General features: G+C 42.5%; 1 protein-coding gene across 9 annotated transcripts in view; it reads right to left on the bottom strand.

Moving 5' to 3' along the window:
• The window catches only part of STN1 (STN1 subunit of CST complex), a 69,089-nt gene extending 50,706 nt beyond the window's left edge, over positions 1-18,383 (bottom strand). Inside the window, exons 1-3 of one of the 9 annotated variants that reach the window (XM_034778008.1) lie at positions 18,247-18,383; positions 1,489-1,725; positions 183-303 (exon numbers count right to left, since the gene is read on the bottom strand). The gene's annotated coding sequence lies outside the window, so the exon portion shown is untranslated. Of the gene's footprint in view, positions 1-182; positions 304-1,469; positions 1,731-6,537; positions 6,602-18,246 lie in introns of those variants that run through there. The other 8 variants (XM_034778003.1, XM_034778004.1, XM_034778001.1 and 5 more) reach the window with 8 other exon arrangements.
• Between the last annotated feature and the right edge of the window lie 61 nt (positions 18,384-18,444).

The raw sequence follows: 18,444 nt of genomic DNA, 5'->3' as shown, positions 1-18,444 counted from the left end.
ACAATAGAACCCCTAGTGCTGCCAATCGATCCTTGTGAGCAGATCTATATAATGCACGCAAGGATCAGAGACATAGGAAAGGCACTATGGAAGTGCAAGATTGGAGGATCTTGAACCATTTTACAAACATTAATTAAGCCTCACGACATCATTTTATTCCCATTTTGCAGATTGTGACTTACCCAAGGGTTACACAGGAAGTGCAAGGTAGAGCAGGGAATAGAACTTAGTTTTTTCAATTCCTTGTCCTCTGCTTTAGTCACAAGGCCATTCTCCTATGTATCAATAAATCAGTAAAAATACCTGGAAAAGAAATAAGTTAGCTCTATAAATTTAGTAGACGTTACTGACATCTGTGCATTTACTGTTTATGCAGAATAGCCAGCAGCAATAAGCTATCAGACATTTACTAACTATTGACAGCTTGGCAGAAAGCTCCATTTGCCTTCTGTATCTTAAAAGGTATCTAAGAATCATGCTTAAGACTATTTCTGCTCCTACTAATTCTGTAACCTTTTTGGAGTGAGAGCAGGAGGAGATAATTAATTCTCTATCACTTGCAGTGCTGTTGGAATGAGCGAAAGAAAAGAAAAAGAAAAAGAAAGAAAGGCTGCCATTAGGATGGAGGGGAGGGAGAGTTTGTAACTTCATTATTCCCTGAGGAAAAATAGACAAGGCAGAGGATAGCTTTTTTTGGACCAGCGAATTTATTATTTGTAAAGCACCAACTATGTGAAAATTGAGAGCAAGAAGATTCCAGGTTCCTTATAAAGGTATTTCTTGGACATGAAATTATTTGTATTACTGTAGTGCCTAAACATATATTATGCATCATTTATTGATCCAAATGTAACAGGATATTAGCTTCCTCGACAATGTTGTCTGGAAGATAGAGCAAAGAACTGAAAGTCAAGATTCCTTATATTCCCAGCTCTGCCAAGGACTCACTCTGTGACCTTAGGCAAGTCATTTAGCTTCTACATACAGTATTTTAATTTAGCCATCTCTAAAATGAGTATAATACCTATCTGGTTTTAAAGCTTAATTTAATTAGTAACATTGAAATTTTGGGTGGAATTGTCTACCATTAGTTATTCATTAAGACGCGGTAAAAGACTTCCATACACCATAGCAAGTTTGACCTAAATTCTGCAGCAACGTTCCCTGGTTTCTGTGGTACTCTGTGCACATGCTGTCCTAGTGAGTTAAAGCAGCAGCTGAATTAAGGTCTAGTCTACAATTCAAAAACTACTCTGTTTAGGGATTGAGTTACAACAGGGTAGTCTCCTACATCGTTCAAATATGATTTGATGTTCAAGTGTGATTTGGTGTTAAAGTATAGGTGAGATGGTACCATGTTTTAACAAGGTCTAGGGTTACCATATTTCAAGTTCCCAAAAAAGAGGACGCTGTGGGATTGGGAGTGGGAGCTGAAGGGGGAATACAGTTGGGGGAGCTGGAGGGGTTACCTGCAGCAGGGGTACTCACTGGAGGGAGGGGCAGTGTCACTCTCTGTCGTGATGGTAGGGCAGCTGGCACAAGCTCACGATGCAGGAACAGCTGTCAATCAGCGCCTCCCTGCAGGACTCCAGGGCATGGGTGGACAGGATCTGGCAGCTGTTGTGGTGGTGACGAGGGAGGAGAGAATGGACCAATCAGTTGCCAATGCAGAGGAGGAACCAGTCAGGAAGGGGACCAATCAGGGCTCTTTCTGAGCTGCAGCGTCTGCTCTGAAAAAATCGGGACATTTGAAAAATCCCACCAGGACAGAGGATGGAGTCTCAAAAAAGAGGCAATGTCCAGGAAAACCTGGACGAATGGTAACCTTAAGTGTTAGACTTTAGTAGAACCGTTCAACTTTTTTTAAACACAGTCCAGTTCCATCTCTGCTGCAAGAATAAACCATGTTTTAAACACATCAGGAGTTGGCAGGGTGGCCCTAGTATCAAGTCTCCCCAAACTGTAGTTGTTGAGTGTAGATAAGAGTTCATTCTAGACAGAGTAATCTTTAAGGCCCCAATTCTGCCCCACGCAGGCAGAAAATGTGACTGGAGTCAATGGGGCACCACATAGATGCAGGGATTTGCCCACCCAGAGCTCCTTGCAGGATTGGGGCCTAACTTTGCTTTCACTTAGAGGAGAAATAAAAGTAACTTGATCCTGACCATTTCTAAACCCGAGCATTTGGTTTCCACATGGAAAGCGTTTTCTTGTATCTTTATCACGTCCCTAAATGAAGGCTTATCGCACTTCCTGTCTGAAGACACCTCTTGCAGCAAAAAGATTTGCAGATGCATCTCCAGAAACAAGCCTGTGAAAGCTGAGTTGAATGGGAAGAATTGCTTTGAGGCTTCCTTCCACCTCACAGACACATTACTTTCAGTTTTACCTAGGGCAATCCCCTGACCCATTCAGCCATGTGAAAACAAGTTTCTGTTATGCTTCTCAAAGATTAGCTTCTCTCACACTGCTTGTTCTCAGGCTCTGTTAGCCAAGGCTATGAGAAAGATACCAAGAGAATGTTTTGCTGAACTCAATAAAGTTCATATGGGATAAACTGTATGAAAGCAGCTCAAACAGCTACAACTCTTTGCAAAACAGATATAATACAAATTGGGATAAAGTCAGCAATTTCCTGTAGCACTTCATTATAGGAAGCCATTGCTGCGCCTCATCACAAACTACGGTACATTTAGGCAGCCTGAGATCAAGGCCCTCCCTCCACTTTCTTCTTCAAAACAAAAATATCTGCTATGATATACAAAGATAAACAGCTCTGCTCGGTAAAGACAATGTTGTATTTCAGTTAACTGCAGGCCTTCCAAGGCTAGAAAAGTAATAGTCACTGTCAACAAGAGCTTCTGGATCTGTGTAGATTCTTTTGATACGTTTCTTACAGCTAGGGTTACCATACGTCCGGATATTCCCTGGACATGTCCGGCTTTTTGGGCTCCAAATCCCCGTCCAGGGGGAAATCCCAAAAACTCATAGACTCATAGACTTTAAGGTCAGAAGGGACCATTATGATCATCTGGTCTGACCCCCTGCATGCTGCAGGCCACAAAACCGTCCCTACCCCTTCCCTGGACTCTGCTGTTGAAGTCCCCAATCCTGTTTTAGGTGGCTTCAATCGGCAGAAACCCTCCTGCTAGAGATCCCTGCCCCATGCTGCGGAGGAAGGCGAAAAACCTCCAGAGGCTCAGCCAATCTGCCCTGGAGGAAAATTCCTTCCCGACCCCAAATATGGCGATCAGTAAGACCCCGAGCATATAGGCAAGAGTCTCCAGCCTGACCCCTGTCAGCCATTGTACAATTTACCTACCATTGCTTGGTTTTCCTCGACTACTATGTTTTACCATTAAACCATTCCCTCCATAAATTTATCTAACTTAATCTTTAAAACCAGACAGGTCCGTCGCCCCCACCGTTTCCCTCGGAAGGCCGTTCCAATATTTCACCCCTCTGACGGTCAGAAACCTTCGTCTAATTTCAAGCCTGAACTTCCCCACGGCCAGTTTATATCCATTCGTTCTCGTATCCACATTAGTACTTAGCTGGAATAATTCTTCTCCCTCCCTCGTATTAATCCCTCTAATATATTTAAAGATAGCAATCATATCCCCCCTCAGCCTTCGCTTTGTCAGACTAAACAACCCAAGCTCCTCTAGTCTCTTTTCATACGACAAGCTCATTCAAGTCTCCCTGCAGGATATCCCTATCCTCCTCCGAATTTACAACGCCTCCCACTTTTGTATCATCCGCAAACTTTATCAGCCCACTCCTGCAATCGGTTCCGAGGTCAGTTATAAATAGATTAAATAAAATGGGTCCCAAAACCGAACCTTGAGGCACTCCACTAGTAACCTCCCTCCAACCCGACAATTCACCCTTTAATACGACCCGCTGCATTCTCCCCATTAACCAATTCCTTATCCACCTCTGGATTTTCATATCGATCCTCATGTTTTTCAGTTTAACCAATAATTCCTCATGGGGTACAGTATCAAACGCTTTACTGAAATCCAGGTATATCAGGTCCACCGCATTTCCCTTATCTAATAAATCCGTTACTTTCTCAAAGAAGGAGATCAGATTCGTTTGGCACGATCTGCCCTTCGTAAAACCATGTTGTAATTTATCGCAATTGCCACTAACCTCCAGGCCCTCAACTAGTTTCTAACCCTACTTAGTTGTTCTCAAGCTGCAGATGATGGACCTCTGGTAGCGTGGCCGGCTCCAGCTTTTTTGCCGCCCCAAGCGGCGAAGCGGGGGGGGGGGCGTAGAGAGATAAAGCCAAGATTGGTGGCACTTCAGCAGCAGCTCTACCGCGCCGCTTCATTCTTCGGTGGCAATTTGGCGGCGGGTCCTTCGCTCCGAGAGGGACTGAAGGACCCGCCGCCGAATTGCCCCTGAAGACCCGGACGTGCCGCCCCTTTCCATTGGCTGCCCCAAGCACCTGCTTCCTTTGCTGGTCCTGGAGCCGGCCCTGTCTGGTAGCCGATGAAGCACTTTCTGATAATCTGGGGACTGGAAGAACTGGCTGGTCACACAGTGCTGGCTCTCCTAACCCCAGCTGCTAAAGTCCAGTTTCTTTCCTAATATTAATTTTTGTGTAAGCAATTGCTGTATTTGCCACATGATGTTCTGATTGAATGTCTCATTGCCCCATCTATATGTTAAAATATGCAAACTATAAAAAGATTTGAGAACCCCCGCTTTGCAGTATTTGTGTTTCCCCAACTCTAATGTAATTAGCCAGTCTCCAGATTCTGCTAAGCCTTTGCTGACTCTCTCTGCCTTGTAAAGAACATTTTGAGTCCACTAGGATGGCACCAAATGGCATGTAATAAGATTTTCTGAGCGCAAATACCTCCTGGACCATTCCCTACCACAACTTTAATTTGCTCAGATCTCTTGGCAAGTCACTCATTTAGAATACTGATGTTATGGATATGCATGACATTCGTGACTCCCTATTATTGCTTCACATACTTAGAAACGGTAAACAAGCATCCTTTTGATAAGCAGGTTTGAAATGTGGTTTGGTTTAATTGTACTTCAGCTTTTGTAAACACCACTCTAAATGTTGCTGAAATTTTATTTTGCATCTTTTCACCACAAACCGCCTCCATGAATTACAACAGATACAACATGTGTAGCTCAATCAAAAGCTGCAGAAATTACTGGATGAAATTATATGGGCTTGTCTTATGCAGATAGTCAGACTAGATGATCCTAATTGTCTCTTCTGGTCTTAATGTATTAATATTGTGGTGATCTGCACTGTAAATTAAAATCCCTTCATTCTGCAAATTAAAGATTCCAAGTCATTTAAGAAAAAGGAGGAATAAAATCAGTTTGCTAGTTATCTGTATTCCAAAAAGCAGATCCTAGTGTCCAACGGTTTGCATGAGCTATTGTTGAACACACAACAGCTGCTGTGTTTTGCCTAAACAATCACACTATTAGTATCTATTTCATTACTATGGAAGCTTAAAAATGCTAAATAAAACCATTTTTTATTCTACAATATAATGGTATCTTTGCCTTCAAAAATAAATATTGGAGAATATCTATTATGAAAACTCAAGTAACCCAAGCAACATTCTGCATTTAAAATTATGGTTCTTTATGTTTAATGTATCATTAAACATGCAACCCTAAAATGCCATTTCTTTTAAGTCACTTTTCACACACACACACACACACACCCCAAAAACAACCAACAACCATAAACTTACCTGTATTTTAACTGTTTCCCAATTCTAATTTTGTTCAGACTTTCAACTTTACCTTTGCATTAATTAATATTTAGTGTCATTATTTCCTTTGTGTTACTAACCAAATTTGATTCTACCACATTGCATCTTGTGATTAAAGCATATCTTACTGAAAAACTAATAGTCTTTAGTAATTTTTGTGTGTCAAAATGTTCTAGATTTTGGAAATAAATTTTACTGAGAAATGGGGGATTTTTTTAAATGGTATATGTAAAGAATCAGATCACCTTCTAGACCATGTTTACAGCAAAACCTGAACTAGGTTGACTTGGTGGCCTTAATATAAAAAAGATAATTTAAAAATAACCTAGTTACAATAGCGTATCACATTACAAATTGTTTTATCTTGAGACTCTGGAGCCCATCAGGACATAAAAGAACATGTCATCAATTTTGGAAAGAAGAACCTGTAGTATGGAGGAGGGAAATCAGATTTGGAACAAGAAAAGCCATGCTTGTAGATATAATATGTTCAGAAATGGTTGTGCCATTGTTGACTGAAAGCAATATTGAGATGCAAAGCAGTCTTTATCCCTTAATAAATTCCTAATCCTAACTATTATGTGAACTAGTGAAAATTTTAAAGCCACAAACAAACAAAGCAAATCAGCTTGTGCTCCTGTGCAAGAGGAAAGGTCTAATTACCATTTGGTGGTAAGACAACCGTGGTGTAGCATTTGCAGTGCATGCTTTCATGTGACTGAACTAAGCCTTTTAATACTTATCAGATGGATGGTGCTCTACAGGATTTAAGTACCTTTTCTCATGTTCATATACTGCATAATGAAGTTTTGATCCAATACCCTCAGAAGAGCTACAAGATGCCTTTGATTTAAATAAAAGATAATCTCAATTGATTAAAACTGGTTAAAGGGACTAGAGTATTATTATTCCTTTTGGTAATATTATAGACATTTAATTAAACAAAAATAATTATATGTTATTTCTAAAGAAAATCAGATTACCGATTTACTGGTGTACTTCATTAATGCTGTGAAAGACTTTTATAAGAAGTATTTTAAAATGTTCAGTTTAATATATAGGTATATTCCAAAAATAGTGATTAATATTTTTTGAAAGATATACCTATTTAAAACCTATAGGTTCCCCTGGGAACAGTAATTTATTAGAAGTTATGCTTGTTACTCAATTAAGAGATTTACCTAACAGAGATCTACTAAATGCACACTGTAGTCAACATATTCATACAAAAGCAACAATCTTACAATAGGAAAGTTAGAGGAATATACATTTCCTAATGTAGCCAGCTGTCTAATGTAAACTTATTAGTCCACTGGATATCACATTTTGAGCTACACATGTGTATTTGAAAGGGCTTTTATCTGACATAGTAATGTTTGAATTTCAAAAAAAGGGAAGTTTGATTATGCAATTGTCAAGCAGTTGATGCATATTCACATTACATCTATGAGGCAATACTTAGTTTATCAATTCTAATAAGCATAGCAGCACAGTTTAGCTGTCATATTGTATGCAGGATCGACAGTCTATTTCAGCATCCCATTCCTGAACGTGACATTGTAGTTAGCCAGCTAGAAATACGGGGTCAAATATATAACTTCTGTAACAACTCCACTGAAGTTAATAAGTTAACCAGGAATACATTTGGTCTAATACATTTTGCTGAAGTAGAAAAAAAATCCCTTTTTTCAATGTCAGTTCTTAAATAAAAATCAAATATTTGATAGCCCTTCAAGGATTTGCATCTTTAAAATTTCCCAACTTTATTCAATGATATTTAATTTCAAATGAAACCAACTGGATAAAGTGTATCATCTAAAGGTTTCTAGGTATGCTGATAATTTAGTAATGTTGACATTTTATTTGTCATTCAGCCTCAAAATTTAACATCCAACTGAGATGAAGGCAGCTAGCTGTTTGCAGACCCTACAAGGCAGCCCTACATCAGTTCCACATTGAGAAGGATTTATTCACAGACAGAAGGGCTAGTAATGTTGTTAAACAATCTAAAATTCTGCAGAAAATACCCACTAAGACCCTAGGCTGCTGGTGTGTTGAGCTCACTACCTTGTAATTGATGCATCAGTCTGCATCAATTTGCTGCCTCTTGCCTTACGCTTGGACTGTAAACTCTTGGGGCAGAGACTGTCTTTTTGTTATGTGTATTTACAGCACCTAGCACAATGAGGTCCCAGCCCATGACTAGGGCAATTAGGCCCTACGATAATACAATCAATCAATTTGTAAGCAGGGTCTGCACTTGAGCTCTCCCCTGGTATTTAGTGATGAGCTGAGGAAGAAGACTTCATGAACCCACCTTGTTTGCATAGCTATGTCCATTCTGCCTAGGAACGCAGCATGACGGCAATGTTTTGCTCAAATGATCATTTTTCGCTGGTGTTGGATTACAACTCACCTTGTTATTGGGAGCAAGGCTAATCATAGAATCCTAGGAATGGAAGGGACCTCCAGAGGTCACCTAGTCCAGTCCCCTGCACTCATGGCAGGGCTAAGTATTAACTAGACCATCCCTGACAGGTGTTTGTCTAACCTGCTCTTAAAAATCTCCAACAATGGAGATTCCACAACCTCCCTAGGCAGTTTATTCCAGTGCTTAACCCCTCTGACAGTTAGGAAGTTTTTCCTAATATCCAACCTAAACGGACCTTGCTGCAAGTTAAGCCCATTGTTTCTTGTCCTATCCTCAGAGGCTAAGGAGAACAATTTTTCTCCCTCCTCCTGGTAACAACCTTTGATGTAGTTGAAAACTGTTATTATGTCCCCTTTCAGCCTTCTCTTCTGCAGACTAAACAAACGCAATTTTTTTCAGTCTTCCCTCACAGGTCATGTTTTCTAGACGTTTAATCATTTTTGTTGCTCTTCTCTGGATTTTCTCCAGTTTGTCCACATCTTTCCTGAAATGTGGCGCCCAGAACTGGACACAATATTCCAGTTGAGGCCTAATCTGCACAGAGTAGAGCGGAAGAATTACTTCTCGTGTCTTGCTTACAACACTCCGGGTAATATATCCCAGAATGATGTTTGCTTTTTTTGTAAGTGTTACACTGTTGACTCATAGTTAGCTTGTGATCCACTAGGAGTCCCAGATCCCTTTCCGTAGTACTCCTTCCTAGACAGCCATTTCCCATTTTGTATGTGTGCAACTGATTGTTCCTTCCTGAGTGGAGTACTTTGCATTTGTCCTTATTGAATTTCATTCTGTTTACTTCAGACCATTTCTCCAGCTTGTCCAGATCATTTTGAATTTTAATCCTATCCGCCAAAGCACTTACAACCCCTCCCACCTTGGTATCATCCGCAAACGTTATAAGTGTACTCTCTGCCATTATCTAAATCATTGACGAAGGTATTGAACAGAACTGGACCCAGAACTGATCCCTGCAGGATCCCACTCAATATGTGCTTCCAGCTTGACCGTGAGCCACTGATAACTACTCACTGGAAATGGTTTTCTAATCAGTTCTGCACCCACCTTATAGTAGCTCGATCTAGGTTGTATTTCCCTACTTTGTTTATGAGAGACAGTATAAAAAGGCTTACTAAATTCAAGATATGCCACCTTTATCACTTCCCCCCATCCACAAGGCTTGTTACTATGTAAAACCCTTATAATAAAGGGTTGTTATCCTTGTTGTGTGAACTAAGGGCATCAGAACTGTGTGTGGCATACCCTGATTGAGGGACTCACCCTCAACTAATCTGCACTCGCTAGACAGGCCACAAGAGTGCCAAAGAACAGTGGAGTTGAGAGACAAGTGGGGTGGGGACAAGTATTTGGTGGTGTGGATCCTAAGGATCCTAAACACCATTTGACTCTTCCTCTCTCCACTGTGTAATAACAGAGTGGATTAAGACTCAGTTGAGTCTTTTGGTGCAGACCAGTAGAGCTGAAGACAATGATAACCAGGTCTAAGCATTAGACTTGCTTTGGGCAGTGTGTCTGATGCAAGAGGCTGCCCAGTCTGCACTAGCAGTGAGGTTTCCCCGTTAACAGTGGAAATCACTGACAGCTGTGTTACATGGTTAAGACATTCCAGAGCATGCGGTGTGGCGAGCAGCTGGCAGAGCAGCTGATGCCAGAGCGAGTGCCTGGACAGTGAAGCAAGCAAGGTGCCTACCCTCCACCCCTGCCCAGGTTGGGAGGTGAACTCACACAAATGCACTTCTGACCGCTGGGTCTTCACTGACCATGGACAACAACTGTATGGTGGAGAGAAAAGGGAGGGGCACATTAAAGGAGCTTTTGGTTGTTGGACTTTAAACCTGAGGCAAAAGGACACTGTCCAACATACTCTGGGTTGGGTGTTTTGCTCACAGTTTTATGCTTATGAATCCTTCTTGCGGCATTTTCCCAAGTTAATGCCAGGTTACTTCCCTCGTTTTTATTAACATTTTCTATTCTACACTCAGATGCTGTGCTCGCGAGAGGGGAAGTATTGCCTCTTAGAGGCACCCAATGGGTGGTGTGTAATTGTGCCAGATTACTGGGTGTGGGCTCGAGCCGGTTCTGTGTTGTATGTTGAAAAGGAACCCCTAGATATTGAATCCAGCCCTACTTGCTGCCGACTCCAGCTGGCAAAAGGGTTACAAATTAAATAATAATAAATGTGTTCTGTGTATTGAAGTTTTCACAGCACAAATACCAAATAATTCCATAGCAGTTTCCCCAGATTAAAAAACAACCCTATATAAATCCATCAGAAGCAAACAAGGAGCCATGCAATGGATTGTTTCAAGGTCATTGTTATGAGCCAGAATATTGATTCAGATTAACAATGTAATGATAGCCCTGGAACCTGTTCTTTCAGAGACTGACCTCCAGCATTACTCTTTCTTCTTATCTGCCCCATAAATTCCTGAATTATTTCCATTATACAAACAGAGACTTAATGACAGCAATCAAGAATGGAAAAAAATGGGTTTGTGCCTTTCTATGGATTCTTTATGAACTAGCCATGAAAGTGTCCCCCCACCCCCCGGAATGAGGGTTTCTTTTTACCCTAGATTTAGCAACCACACTCCTTCAATTAACAGCTGAGAGCTTTGCATAGGCACTGCTGAGTCATTCAAGACTTCCAGCAAGAAATGGGAAAATATGATTTGACATTTGTGACTTTTTTGGGTGGGAGTGGGGCAGAAAAACAGCCTCTCAGGCCTTCCTTATACATCAAAGAAACTAAAGAGGGTACAAATCCATTTATTTTCTCATATTCAGATCACCGTTACTGACCTGGGTTTGTGTGCATGCACTCTCTGATGATACTAGAAACTCCTCACAGACTTTGCTGTACGGGACTAGCAAGTCAAAAACAAGACAAAGAAGTGCGTTATTTAGGACTGGTAAACAAGTGCCTAGCACACTGTTGGCACTTGTTATGTAAATAAAACTAGAGCCCAGGAGAAGGGGGCAGCATGGTAAAGAGTGTGAAGTTGAGAATAGGGAAGAGGTCTCAAAGGGAGGAGTAAAATGTAGAGATTAAGATGAGCATAGCCAGGAAGCGGAAAAGAGAATGAAATGACAGCAGAGACGCAGGTGAAGAAAGTATTACATAGAAGCCTCTAGGTGAGCTGGAATGGGCTTAAATTGATGTGATAAGAGACAGTGAGTGAATGGAGGAATTCAAAGAGGAGGGTGACATGGTCAGAGCAGTGGGAGAGGCAGATGGCTGATGATGCAATGGGAAGAGATGAGAAGCAGGGAGGTCAGACAGATGGTAAGTGGGCTGTAGTCCACGAAAGCTTATGCTCTAATAAATTTGTTAGTCTCTAAGGTGCCACAAGTACTCCTGTTCTTTTTTTTGGTAATCAAAGTGAGATAAGAGTAGCTTACGGACAAGGGTAAAGAAAAAGAGTCAAATGACACAGACAAGATAGATATTGGAGAGGTCAATGGAAATAATTTTGGAGATGGCAGCTGACACCAAGAAGAGATGTCAGAGGGGCAGCTAGAGATTCAAGAAAGGGTTGGGTGTGTAAAAGAGAAGAATTAGGAGTTACCCTGGTAAAGATGGTAGCTGAAGCAACTGAACAGGGTAGAGGAATGACCGGACTCTGAGAATGGGGAAGCCATGAAGGAAGAGTCAGTAGGGCCTGAGAAAAAACAAGAAAGGGTGTCACACTGTGATTAAGTGTCACACTGTGATTAAGTGTCAAAGGTGGCAGACAGATACAGGAGGATGAGACTAGATAGGTCCCTTAGAGTTAGATAGAAGCCAGTAAAATTGGTGACCTTGTTCATGGCAGTTTCAGTGGAGTGGAGGCAATGGAAACCCTTAGACAGATTGGAAGAGATCACCCAAAGAGTGGGTGGACAGGAAATCAAGACAGCAAAACTTTAAAAATAAATAAATAAATAAAATGCATACACTACACAGTTAAGAATTTTGGAAAGGTGAGAGAGGAAATAGGGCAGCAGTTAGAGGGTCATGTTAGTTTGCAGAATATTTTAGTTTTATCTTGGTGCAGGGATCACAAAATAAAGCAGAGGAGAGATCAGTTAAAGGGTAGTATTAAAGGGGGAACTAGGGACAAAGGGAAGTGAGAAGGAATGAGGTCAAAGGGGCAGACAGACTTTAGAATAAGAAAGTAGGAGAGAGACTTCAGAGTCGGAAACAAAGGAGGTGGCAGTGGAATTAGGGTTTTAGTGATGGATCAGGAGTGAAAGATATTTCTAGGTCAATATATTCAATGCAGAACCGAAATAGTTTTCTTTTTGCAAGACTTGACGTTAATCTGCTTCAGTGAAATAAATCCCTGACCAACTTTCAAAGGCTACTGAAGTAAATTGGTGAAGGAGGAATTGTAATTTACCTATTGGTCACTTTTACTTTTCATCTCTAGCATTTGGAAGCATTTACAGTTGCTAAAAACCTCTTGCCTCCAGAAATAGATTGAGTTCCATATATCCTACTCCAGACCAGGAAATCAGTACAAATAGGGAAGGAGTTGCTACTGCCACTTAACCTTCATCTTATAGTGTATATTTTTAGGATTGTCTGGCAAGATATTACTCTGTTATAGCAGAAATAAGGGAAGAGAAACTTGTGTCTCAGACTTTCCATGACTTGGTCAGATGACTAAAGGGAGGAGTATAAAAATATTGCTTGAGCATGCAGGAGTGTAATCAGGAATGCCAAAACACAACTGGAGTTGCAGCTAGCAAGGGATGTGAAAGGTATGTTAGCAACAAGAAAAAGGTCAGGAAAAGTGTGGGACCCTTAATGAATGGGTAGGCAACCTAGTCACAAGTGATGTGGAAAAAGCTGAAGTACTCAATGCTTTTTTTGCCTCGATCTTCACAGGCAAGGTCAGCGCCCAGACTGCTGCACTGGGCAACACAGTATGGGGAGGAGGTGAGCAGCCCTCAGTGGTGAAAGAACAGGTTAAGTACTATTTAGAAAAGCTGAACATGCACAAGTCCATGAGTCCAGATATTATGCAGCCGAGGGTGTTGAGGGAATTGGCTGATGTAATTGCAGAGCCATTGGCCATTATCTTTGAAAACTCCTGGAGATTGGGGGAGGTCCTGGATGATTGGGAAAAGGCAAACATAGTGCCCATCTTTAAAAAAGGGAAGAAGGAGAACCTGGGGAAATACAGACCGGTCAGCCTCATCTCAGTTCCTGGAAAAAAATCATGGACCAGATCCTCCAGGAAACCATTTTGAAACACTTGGAGGAAAGGAAGGTGATCAGAAACAGTCAACATGGATTCACAAAGGGCAAATCATGCCTGACCAACCTGATTGCCTTCTATGATGAGATAATTGGCTCTGTGGATATGGGGAAAGCAGTGGACGTGATCTATCTTGACTTTAGCAAAGCTTTTGATACGGCCTCCCACAGTATTCTTGCCAGCAAGTTAAAAAAGTATGGATTGGATGAATGGACTATAAGATGGATAGTAAGCTGGCTAGATTGTTGGGCTCAATGGGTAGTGATCAATGGCTCGATATCTAGTTGGCAGCCGGTATCAAGCGAAGTGCCCCAGGGGTCGGTCCTGGGGCCGGTTTTGTTCAACAGTTAATGATCTGGATGATGGGATAGATAGCACCCTCAGCAAGTTCGTGGATGACACTAAGCTGGTGGGAGAGGTAGATATGCTGGAGGGTAGGGATAGGGTCCAGAGTGACCTAGACAAATTGGAGGATTGGGCCAAAAGAAATCAGATGAGGTTCAACAAGAACAAGTGCAGAGTCCTGAACTTAGGATGGAAGAATGCCATGCACCGCTACAGGCTGGGGACCGACTGGCCAAGCAGCAGTTCTGCAGAAAAGGACCTGGGGATTACAGTGGACGAGAAGCTGAATATGAGTCAACAGTGTGCCCTTGTTGCCAAGAAGGCTAACGGCATTTTGGGCTGTATAAGTAGGGGCATTGCCAGCAGATCGAGGGACGTGATCATTCCCCTCAATTCGACATTGGTGAGGCCTCATCTGGAGTACTGTGTCCAGTTTTGGGCCCCACACTACAAGAAGGATGTGGAAAAACTGGAAAGAGTCCAGCAGAGGGCAACAAAAATGATTAGGGGGCTGGAGCACATGACTTATGAGGAGAGGCTGAGGGAACTGAGATTGTTTAGTCTGCAGAAGAGAAGAATGAGGGGGAATTTGATAGCTGCTTTCAACTACCTGAAAGGGGGGTTCCAAAGAGGATGGATCTAGACTGTTCTCAGTGGTACCTGATGACAGAACAAGGAGTAATGGTCTCAAGTTGCAGTGGGGGAGGTTTAGGTTGGATATTAGGAAAAACTTTTTCACTAGGAGGGTGGTGAAGCACTGGAATGGGTTACCTAGGGAGGTGGTGGAATCTCCTTCCTTAGAGGTTTTTAAGGTCAGGCTTGACAAAGCCCTGGCTGGGATGATTTAGTTGGGGATTGGTCCTGCTTTGAGCAGGGGGTTGGACTAGATGACCTCCTGAGGTCCCTTCCAACCCTGATATTCTATGATTCTATGACTACAAAAACCTTTCATCTGAGGATCTGAAATCGCTTTACAAACATTAAGTACAAGAAAAAAGTGGAACTACAACATGTCAAACCTTATTGCTCAATTACTGAGTTTTTATGGCATCTCTTCACCACATACTGGTACTTCATTGTTTATGTGATCTGTAGATCTCCTGGAACTTGGAAGCAGGGAGATTGTCTACATACCAGTCTAAAGCACAAAGCACATTTGGGGCTTTATATAATGTGTAATTCTCTATCTATTGACATGGTTACAGGGCTGGCTGCACCTCTACCTCTCCCCGCTTCTGGTCTCTGAGTGCACCAGGTCTCAGGCCTGGTGCCTTTACTTGTCCCAGGCTGGAATTGTGCAATTCTCCCCACTCATAAACCAGGCCCTGGGCTACAGGACCTTGTGCATCACCTCCTTTTTATTTTGCAAATCTGACTGAATTTAAGTACCCACAGTTCTTCTTTCCTTCGGGAGTCTGTGACCAGTAATATATCGTGATCAGACAGCCTTCTTAAAACCAAAGTATTGTTTATTTTAAACAGTAGGAACAAAGCTTTTAGAGAAAAAAGGTTTTAAAAACAATCTACACTTATTTCTCTCTGACTTAAAGGCTTACCATCCGCTGACGGTAACCTTGGCAGGCCTAACTTTTTCAGAAATCCCAGAAGGTGCCTATCTTAGTTTGGTTGCCCCAAAATGCTCCTCTCCTCGTACCTCTCTTTTGAGAATATGTTCCTTTTTAAACCTTTTGATCTCCAGTATGTGTGGGCCTTTTCCTGCACTGGTATTATCTCATAACATCCCTCAAGTATCTGCAGAGAAGTAACTTATCTTGAGCCATTTGTTCACTCTCTGCTTGTCTTTACTTACAACTCATATTAAACTACACCAAAATATCCATAGAATAAATGGTCTAAGAACCAGGTCAACATACAATATTCATAAATTATTTCAGAGCAGTTCCAATTCCATGACACCCATATTACATAGGGATAAACTGATGCACAGAAGGGTAAAGTGAATTGCTTACAGAGTAAGTTAGTCACAGGACACAAGAGTCCCAATTCCCTAACCCCTGCTCTATCCAACAGAGCATTCTCACAACTACATTCACTCTCAAGCGACACTAGAAAAGTTCCTGTCTATGGGCTTGACCCACCTACTTCTGACATAAGCTCTTGGGCTTAATCCAACTTCTGTTGAAGAAAATGGTAGCTGGACTGGTTTTAGGGCTACAGGATAAAACTTGTGCTTACACTTTCCACTTGTTTTGATGTCCTGTCAATGGACTGGGTCAAAGGATGTTAATCTTGGTTTGGAGCCAAATATCAACCTTTGTAAAAAGCAAGCTTTTACATAACTGAATGCCAATAGAAATGCTTTTTAAAAAAAATTCAACTTTTATTTTTAAAACCAAACTGACTTTGTTATTATTCAGCCTGAGGGAAAATTGGACGGTTAAAATCCGGAGATTTCATAATTTAAAGTGGGAAACATTGAGAACCCAGGAAAATCAATTTTTTAAAAAAAATATTCAGCCATAACGGTTTCTTTCTCCAAACCATCTTCATGCAACTTCCAAATGAACCTGGTAGCTGTGACTGGCCAATCGGAATCCAGGTGTGGTGGGAAAAGAGAATAGTCTGGATGGCTGTTGTCATTTTATCACTACCTCACATCCATAACTGGGCAGCACAGCTCTGGTACCTGCCACCTGTGTTGGGAAGGAGTCAACACAGAGAGAAAAACTACAAAGCCCAAGATTCTCCTTGAGATCAGTTTTACCATCCATCTCCTCAGAAATATTTGGGAGGCCCCTTGTTCTGTCAGTACTAGCAAATAATTCTGGACTGGTAATAGAACCTTAGGTCATGCAGGACATTGTGTTAATACTTAGATTAATCGCTCTTTGGGGCAGGGACTGTCATTTTGTTCTGTGTTGGGACAGCATCTGGCACTATATGACACCGGTCCATGCCAGGGGGTTCCTGAGTACTACTGCAATACAAATAATATCCTTATCACTAATTAATGCAATGTCAGCAACTTTGTGGAACTGAAAGATTTTCCATTCCTCCACAAACAGTTTGATGCCAAGTTCAGCTCCTACCTACCGCTCTGCCCTTGTTTCTTTTTATTCCACTTCCCCAGTCTTCATTGTGCCCTTCTCCCATATTAGCTGTGACTTATTCCATGCAATCTTCTTCCTAATGTACCCCCCCACCACGTTATCATTTTCTAAGACCCTACTTAAATAATACTTCTTTCAAGAATATTTTAAGTCCTAGCCCTTCCCATAGTAGAGAATAAAACAGATGAGAGACTTAAAAAAAAAATGTAACTAACAAGAAGTTGTTGACATTACTGCTCAAGCTGCTTTTCTATCTGAGGTCTGGTCTACACTATAAAATTAGGTCGGCTTAGCTAAATAGCTCAGAGGTTTGAAAAATCCACAACCCTGAGTGGCATACTTAAGCCAATTTAAATCCCTGTGAATTCTTCCATCAACCTACCAACTGCCTCTCCGGGAGTAGGATTACTTACACCGACAGGAAGTCAGCATAGATAACGTCTACACTGAAGCACTATAGCAGCTGCAGCTGTGCCACTGTAGTGTTTCAAGTGTAGACAAGCCCTAAATGGTTAGAAGCTAATATAATCATTGTAATATCTTAGTACTATACCTCATGGGACATTCATGAATTTATATTCATCCCTCCGTGAGATAGGAATGCATCTTCATCCCCATTTTAGACGGAGAACTGAGGCACAGAGAGATGAAGGGTCTGATCTTTGGAGGTCCTGAGTATCCAGAATGCCCAATCTAAGTCCATGGCAACTAGAGGTGCTTGGGAATCTGAGAATCAAATGCTACACCGTTTGCCCAATGTCACACAGGAAGTGACCAAGGTGGGAGGCAGAGGTGGGAATCCAGCTCTCTCAAGTCCCCATCCAGTGTCTCAATTCAAGGCCATCCTGCCTCCCCTTTGCATTCCTACCCCTTGTTTAGGATTGTCTGTTTGACTTGGACAGCCAGCTCACCTTCTTTGTGCGTAACACACCAGACACTTTTTGTGTCATATAAACAACAGTAGCATTACAACAGGATCCCTGACACAGTGAGGGGGGGAGCAGGAGAAGCAAGTAGGGGGCCCTGCTGTGACCCCAAGCGCTAGTCTAGAAACCACTCTGCTCCAGAAACCAAGTACAGGGCCAGAGCCTCTGGCACAAGCCCCCCCTCCAGCTAAACTGCCCCCTGCCCCCCCAAACTTACACCCTCCCACCCGCGCGCTCTCCCATCACGCCCTGGACCGTGTGCCCTCCCTCAGGGGATGGAGGCGAACCACCCACACCCTGCCCCAACCTGTCCCCTGCCCACGTCGCTGCCAGGGAGGGGCCAACGGGGGGGGGGTCAGGAAAGGGGAGTACACCCGTCCCCTCCCCCCACGCGGGGCAGTCAGAAAGAAGGGCGCCCCCCCCCCGAGGGAAAAAACTCTGCCTTACCCGCCCGAGAGCTCAGCGCGCTCCTATTGGCCCCTCGCGGGGCTCTCCGGGATCACGTGGAAGAGGACGTTAACGACCGTTCGGCCGTTTAAGCCGGCCCTCTAACCCCGCCCTTTTCTCCAGCCGGCGAGTGAGCGTGAGGGGAGGGGAAAACGTCTCCGGGCTCGCCTGTCCGTGCGCAGGCGCCAAGGGGGGGTG

This window comes from Trachemys scripta, chromosome 7 (assembly GCF_013100865.1).
Source record: "Trachemys scripta elegans isolate TJP31775 chromosome 7, CAS_Tse_1.0, whole genome shotgun sequence".
Taxonomy (NCBI): domain Eukaryota; kingdom Metazoa; phylum Chordata; order Testudines; family Emydidae; genus Trachemys; species Trachemys scripta.
The sequence above is the reverse complement of the archived record's forward strand: the minus strand, read 5'-3'. Positions and strand labels throughout refer to the sequence as shown.